An 8,080-nucleotide genomic window follows, 5' to 3' on the forward strand; every position below is an offset into this window, starting at 1 on the left:
TGTGAGGTTCAACATTTTGCTCGGTTCAAGGAGTCTCCACACGGTCGACTCTTCAATTCCGTAAAAACCAGCAAATCGTTTTTCCCCATCTACACTACCTACAATAGTTGTGAGCGCGAACATATTTATTGGTTTGTTGGTCTTTGCATATCAATATATCCAGGTAACAACATGTAACATAAATATGGATTCATTTTCTGCCATTAACAAAGCTCCATTATCCTAAAAAAAGGAAACATAACGTTTTTTAAGCTCATTGTTTCATGTTCATCAGTTGGGAAATAAAACTCAATTATTTCTTCCAAATCCTGTTTAAATATTTTATGGATAGTTTCTTAGAACACAACTGTTTTAATATTCAGAGTTCTTATCGTTTGCGTAGTGGTAGGTAACATCTTAGTCGTGATTTCTAGACCTAGATTTTTTAAATCCTATGTAGTACAAGCGCAACGAGTATGTCAGAAATCAATCTCTTTAAAAAAATAAATAAATTGTTTTTGGTTTCTTTCAGTAACCAAGGGTTTTTATTTTTGCCCTAATGTAACGAATATGTAGGGGCCAGTGATAAATGCCAGAAAGAGAGAAGAAAGATAATTGATGGGGTTGATTTCCAACATGTTCCCCTTAATGAATACAAGCAGAACATGCAGTCAATAGTCTCCTTCATTAAGGTCCTACTTCGCTCCCTCTGTATCTACAATTATTTCGCTTTCCAACAGTCACTCATGAGATGGTACGCATGTGGTGTTGCAGTATGCTTCTTGATACCTCTATCTCTTCTTGATAGAATATGTACATATTTGATTGTATATTATTCTCCCCTCCACAGTCAAGAAGTATTTTTCCCTGTTTTGCATTTCAAATGCACATAATAAATGCACATAGTGTTTACGTAATTTATAGGAAAGCATGTTAATATATTACAGTATCCGTGGAGATTTTTTGTGTGCATGCCCTACTCAATAGATAGTAATGCTCAGTTTGGGCTTTTCTATGGGTATTTAGGATTTTCTTCTTATGTTTCTTAAATAAATCCAACGTTCTAGGCATGTATCTTAATCAGTTGAGTACTAAATAGTTGGGGTTAACGAAGGACTTCTTTAGAAATGTATTCCCTTTTGTAAGGTCTTAAGTTGGCATAATGATCCGCAATTTCGTGAGTTCATCATAATGTTCATACCCCTTACTATAGGTTGCACTATTTAGAGGAGTTAAACAATCTGGATGCTTCTGAAAAATCATTTGGTGGATTGGAATAATACTCACTTTATAGAATCTATAATTTTATTTGAAACTATAAATTATTATAAAAGCTTATTTTTGGCTTTTAAAATTTTATCCATCTTTGTAGGATCTATCATAGGTGCATTCTAAGGATGAGAAACGGGTGTTGCGTTAACATGTTGAAGTCTGTTGTCCAGTCTGAAGAGTTCCTTACAAACTCTAAAAGTTGTGTAAAAAAGTGGATGCTGCATTTCTCATCTTAGGTTGGTTTTGACTCTTTTCACAGTTGGTTACTAACATTTTTGGGTCTGATTTGTTCTTTTTTGATTTATTGAATGGATGTTTGAGAAGTTTTTTGGGTCCTAATTTTCTTCCCTTTTGGTATGTCAGCTTGATATAGCTATAATGCCCCGCATCTCCCGTTTGACTACATAAATCATCTGAAGAACCCAAGGGAAATACGTGAAGAGGCCGAGAATGCATATGAAGCAGGGTTGTAGACTTAAGATCATGATATAGAGACAAACGATATAGACTTTAAGATCATGCATGATGTTAGGGTTATATGTGCATACGAAGCAGGGTGTGAGGTACACTCTCTTCTGGCTATCCCTTCATGAGCAAACAATTGGAATTGTGTTTGCCGTCTTAGCTCAAATGGCAGAGCATATGGTGTTTACCATGTAGTTGTGGGTTCGATTCCCACAGATAGCATAATTGTATGAGTAAGCCAAAACGGTACATGCATTCTGATACCCGTACAGAGATATAATGCGACATAGGCATACATATAAGAAACTTTTCATCTCTATATTATAGATATGGCTGATAGGTGTCGAAAACACCTTAATATTTATCTATTGTTTATGCTTTCTTTGCTAAGTTTTCTTGCAAATTTTGTATTTTATGTTTGCTTTTGAGTGTTTAGGTACTTTGGAGTCATGTGGAACAAAAGAAGAAGAAACATGGCAAAAGTATCATTTCGAGTGGAACTGCTGTTGGAGGCGAACTATTTCTCATTATTTGCTTCTATTTCTTCATCTCTGCCTGAAAAGCATGTCAGCTTTAGTGATGCAAATTCATTGTCTGAAAAGCATGGCAGCTTTAGTGATGTATAGAAATTGAAGGAAAGAAGCGGATCTGAGAAATAAAGGACGAATGATGTTGGTGGAAGAATTTAAGGGAGAAAAAGCGCCAAAAAAAGTTGTATCGGCGCACACGGCTAAAGCTCATTGGAGACCAAGGATTGGCGGCCGAACTGGAGCTAAATGAGAATTTTAATTCTCTTTGTTAAAGTTAGAGGAATGCAAGGGCGTGGACCAGCTGAGCGTTTACAAGCCTGGAAGCCAACATGAAATGTGTCTGATTTTGGAAAGAAAGGTGTTAGTGGACTTGACCTCAAGGCAGCCACACATGTGCAGAGATGAAATGAAATTTAAGGTTCTGTTTGAAACCAATTTGTTCCCAGCAGAGTACACATTCTTTCTCTAGGTCATGATATTAGTTTCTCAAACCTAGTTTCCTGCTGTTGCCGGAAGGACCAGCTATGGGTCTGGTGGGTTTTACGAAGGTCAGATCGAGTCCATCATCAACTCAACTAGCCGCTGCGAGCAACAGGTGACAACCACAGACAAAGATAAGATCTGAAGTTGTTAATTAAACGAGTTCTGGTGGCCGTACCGGTGGGATTCATCTGGTGGTTTATTGGCTTGAATTCAGGGCTGGATTAGTTCGAATCAGAGGAGATGTGGCTCAAATTATTGAGCTGAACTTCAGCTGATTTGGTGGATTGTTTTGAACTGAGTTTGTATGGATAATGTAATGGCTTAAAGCTGTGTTGGTTTCGGGCTGAGCTTGGGTCAAATCCTGGACGTGAATTCAGTCGAGAGAAGCTGTTTAAGACATGGGTTTGTTGTGGATTTGAATTTGCAGGTAAATAGAGTGCAGAAGATGATGTCTTGACCAAGGACAACAACACCAGGTAATGGCACATGCACTGTTCGACAAATGGTCTGAAACTGGGGAGAATTGTTGCAGTGTACAGCTTGAGCTGGATTTGTATATGGAAGTGAATATGATTCGAATTCGTGGTGGTTTAAGGCCAGGTTTGAAGCTGAATACCAGCAGCATAGTTGATGTTGCTTCCAAGAGTTGTGTGGTCTGTTTCTGGGAGATTGAGAGATGGGTTTAGAAACAGTGAAGATGATAATGATTCTGCAGCTGTTGGTAATGAAGACTGAATCATGAAAATTATGAATGTTGAATGGTGTTAGCAGGTTGCAGTTGACAGGGTCTTGATCCAGTATTACAGGGAGAAGGAAAAATGGTTCCAAGTTTGAGCTGTTGTTGAGTTCTCAAGGTACAAACAATGAACCTCTTGGACTGAATTTCAGTAGGAGGGTGCAGTGACTGTATTGCAGAGAATGGAACTGCAAGTAAATGAGTATGCAGACAGTTATGAAGATGCAGTTGTAATTGGCCTGAGATGGAAGAATGGGTGAAGGTGTACAAGGGTAGCTGAGTACATTAGGATGTGTTGTTATAGTGTGCAACTAGTGTTTGTTGGCTGCAATGGTTTTGTATGTTGGCTCGAGATCGTGTTGCTGTGGCAAACAAGAAGAGATGCAGTTGTGGGTGAAAATGATGCAGTTGCTGGTGGTTTGAAGCAGTTTTGATGTATGGAGGAGCTTGAGCTGAGATTGCAAGCCAGAGCAGTTTCTGGTGAATTGCATATGAACTGAAATGCAAGAACAGCAAAGGATGCAGTTGCAGCTGGGTGTGTGATGCTGCAATGCAGGTTTGAGCAGTTGCAGTTGGAGATGGATCTGGTAGAATGTATGATGCAGTGCAGGTGATGGAAGTTGGGGTTGGCATGAAGCAGAGAAGATTGTGTTGGTTGAAGCTGGGTTCCAGGGAAGATACAGTGCCATCATGGCATTGTGTAGGTTGAAGCTGGGTTCCAGGGAAGATACAGTGCCATCATGGCTGAACTGAACTGGTGAAGCGCACTCATTGCGTAGCATTAGCTCAGACCAGCGCAAGTGGGTCAGGCCTCTGCAAAGTAAACGGTTGAGTTTGACCGGTGCCATTTGAATTTCCCGGTCACCTGATGTGGTCTACTGGCGACTGTGCAGGCCAGTTTCCGGCTGATATTTTTGGGGTCAGGGTTTTCTATTGGGGCTACTTTCACACATGAATCATATGGGCTTGCTGGATATATTGGACTTGGACCTTTGAGGATATGACCTAGTTTTGAAGACGAGAAAGCTACAAAAAAGGAAAAGTTTTCTACAACTTTATATCACGTATTTTACTTGGAGCTTTTTGGAGAGGGCCGGAGACAACTCGAGGGTTTGCTTTCGTATTTGTATTACGTATCTTCTTTATTTCAATTATTATTGACGATGAACTCCCTTATTATGAGTAACTAAAACAACTTTTGATTAGAGGCGATTTCAAAGCCCGGAGTATGAATCTATAATTGATATGAAATAACTCGTTTTCTTGCCATTGTTTTCGTTATTGTTTGATTTCTACTTTGCCAATAGTGTTTATGTATTATTTTGTTGATTGTTTAAGTTCGAAATTAAATAGTTGATTTGATAATCCTATTGCTAGTTTTAAATTATTCGACCCGTAATTGTCTAGAAAGATAAACATAAGTAGCATTATATGGGTATTGATGATGGGACTTTGTTAAGTACCTATATGTAGAAATTGACGCTAGTAGGTAATTCAAGCTTTTGGATTTATCACTAGGAGCAACCTTATCTCACAAAAACTTAGAGCATTTGTTTAAGTCACACCTAGTAAGCGTACCTCCAGGAAACTTGACAAGTAGAATCCGGTAGTCGAGCGCTTCCGTATCCGGTGAGCTTAGGAGATAATAACGGGATAGTTGAGCGTACTAATTATCCTAGGGTTGTTAGTAACAAGATAATGTGAAGAACGTAGTTATATATCAATTTGGTTTATGTTTCGTGGTCGAGAATGATTCCTTAATCAGTTCCATCTTATATTTGAATACAACTTTGTGATTTTCAGAATTTCTAGAACAAAAATCTTCTTTGCTAAGAGTAATTCTATAATAACTTTTTGCTCAAATACCTCCCTTGGGACGATCCTGCTTTCATTGTACTACTTGCTAGTGTAAAGAAAAGTAGAGAAATATTATTTGCGAGTTGACACCTCGTCAATGGCGCGACATAGGCATACCTGTAGAAAACTTTTCATTTTTGTATTTTCTCCATCAAACAAAAACCAATATTGTTTTCTCAGCACTTTGTTCAAAAGAGAATATGTTGGAAGTTGATTGCGCATTACACTTAAGTTATTTGAAGATTTTTGCGAGAAGATGATTGCATTTGCATAGGACCTCTGAGTTCGTCTGTAAATAAGATCAATTAGCTGGAACAATAATCGTGATGAACATATTAATCACAATAGTGGAACCTGCAAGTAAATTAGTTATTATTAGTTTGAAGGTACTTTTAAATCTATTTGAGCTCTTTTAAATTATAGATGAAAATAAATATATTTGTGCTCATAAGTTTTCTCAAATCAGTCTGTTAGATATGGGATGCAATTCCAAATCGTACCGAGAATTCAAAAAGAATTTCCTTTTATAAGAATGAAAAATGGATTTTGGTTTCCGCTCGCAAGCAATATGAGCGAGCCTTGAGATTATGAATCTCCGCTTTTTATTCCTGTAACTTATAGTTGTTTAGTTACTACTACAGAAGTTGTTTTTTGACTTCGGAAAGCAAAAAAGTTAGAAATTAGTTTGGAATTTCAGAATGACTTTTAAAAGCAAAACATACAACTTTTTGTGAAGTAAAAACATTTTGCTTCTGACTACTGCTTCTGCTACCTAAATAGGCTATTAAGGCCTAAGACCTACGCACGTATGCTTTTGTGTGATATGATAAGAAAAAAATGAGTTTGTGTGATATGATAAGAAAAAATGAGGTTAACATTGCATAAAGTAATGTTCTCACGCGATATGCATCAGTTACTGCATAGATGTAGGCATTAGACGTACTACATATATATAAAATTAAGGTAACTGTGAAATCGACCAGACATCCATAATAACATATACACGAATTTTAAATTTTAAATTTTAAATTTTTAGTTTTCTTTTATACTCTGCCTCACATGAAACCTCAAGTTAGATATGTCGTATGAATATTGAAAAATGGATTATGGTGCTGCATGATTTATCGACGCTATACAATATTTATTTAAATTTACTAATGGAATATCATATCAAATTTTTGGATGTGTACCGTTATACAATGTTTCATTTATATTTTGTGAGAATGAAAAATTTCAAATGAAAGATAAAGAAATGTAGCTTTTAAAAATATTCTTCATTTGAGTGAAAATCTTTGTTGCGTTGTTTTACTGATTGCGTTTAATTGAGAGCGGGAAATGCAACAACTACAAGATTATTGAAGTCATATAAACTGTGTTTGTGTTTGATGAAGTAAAATTACACATAATGTGACTATAATATATAGGGAGAAAATTAAAAGAAGATAGACCAAATAAGAGATGATACCTTTGATTATATGCGGCTAAAATTTGAAAAGTTATCAGACACTTCTATAAATATATCCCCTACTTATAAATCACCACTTAAATAATTAATTTAATAAATATATCAATTTAATAAATCACCATTTGATAAGAAGCAAATAAGACCTTACTAGGAAACTGAAAATGCAGCGTCATATGTTATTATTTTGCAGATCTTAACAAATTTATGATAATAGATTGATCAACTGGTCTGTAAAATAATAACAACCTACTCCCCATATACATGTTAGGGTTTTCTGGTAATTGATGTAAATATTGTGTTCTTGCCACTTAGGACTCTTGGTCCCACTGTTGAGACAAAAAATCGTGAAAATTTGCAGCCACCCTACAGAAGTATATAGTTCATCACATAAACCGCTTCAACAAATTTTGGCTACAACGAATGCGTCGATTGTAGTTTCATATTATATCTACTATATGAATTGTCTTCCTCCGCTGTTTGTTTCCTTTTGTTTAATATCCAATCCATTTGGATATATCAACAATCATTATCGGTCTGAAATTGACTATCTTATTACCATCAATCATTGATAGCTGATAGATCGAGATCAATCATTTTCTCATGTGAGTGATATTCTTCACATGCTTAATAGGGAATGTACAAAGACCAGAAGCACGTGTTGTCACATAGAAAATTGATGAGATTGCAATTGATGCTCATTGTAGGTAGATGTTGTGATCGTTTCTGTGTTAATATACTTCCCTCAAACAATTTTTGAGCATCAATTAGAAACTTGATATGATTGAATGTTATCTAGAGTATTGATTTGATCTAATTTGGATTTTTGTGTGGATCGTAGCAAGCTATTAAGGTTGTTAACTGCACAAGTTTTTACTGTGATTTCTCAAAAACAAAAATCTTCTCTAAGAGATTTTTACAACGACGAGATTTCCACATTGATCAAGCTCACCAGACATTTCAATGTTGTACTTCTGGAAGTTTACCCTCAGAGTTCTCTTATTATTGGCTTTATTTATTATTATCAGCAACCAAGAAATGTCATGAAAATCCTTGCAAGGTTATCTTCATATTAGCATGTCTAAGACTAGATTTATTCTTAATATTCTGTTTCTACCATAATCTAATATATCAAAAGGATTTAGAAAGTTGTAAAAATTTTCTGAGAAGACATTTTTTTTTTACTTCAAAAAATTAATCCGTTGTAGATGTTTGAGATTTTTGGTTTCCATCATTTAACAGTCCAACATTGCGGTCACTCTTCCTAAATTGGTGTCCAATCCTAGATTTGCAGCC

At 36.0% G+C, this 8,080-nt stretch overlaps 1 long non-coding RNA gene across 1 annotated transcript; it reads left to right on the forward strand.

The window, feature by feature from the left end:
• Window positions 1–2,659: 2,659 nt before the first annotated feature.
• LOC113358251 lies at window positions 2,660–4,734 on the forward strand. The gene is made up of 2 exons (XR_003364331.1): window positions 2,660–4,119; window positions 4,170–4,734. It is a non-coding gene; the product is annotated as an uncharacterized LOC113358251 (long non-coding RNA).
• The last annotated feature ends 3,346 nt before the right edge of the window (window positions 4,735–8,080 follow it).

This window comes from Papaver somniferum, chromosome 3 (assembly GCF_003573695.1).
Source record: "Papaver somniferum cultivar HN1 chromosome 3, ASM357369v1, whole genome shotgun sequence".
In the NCBI taxonomy this organism is placed as follows: Eukaryota; Viridiplantae; Streptophyta; class Magnoliopsida; order Ranunculales; family Papaveraceae; genus Papaver; species Papaver somniferum.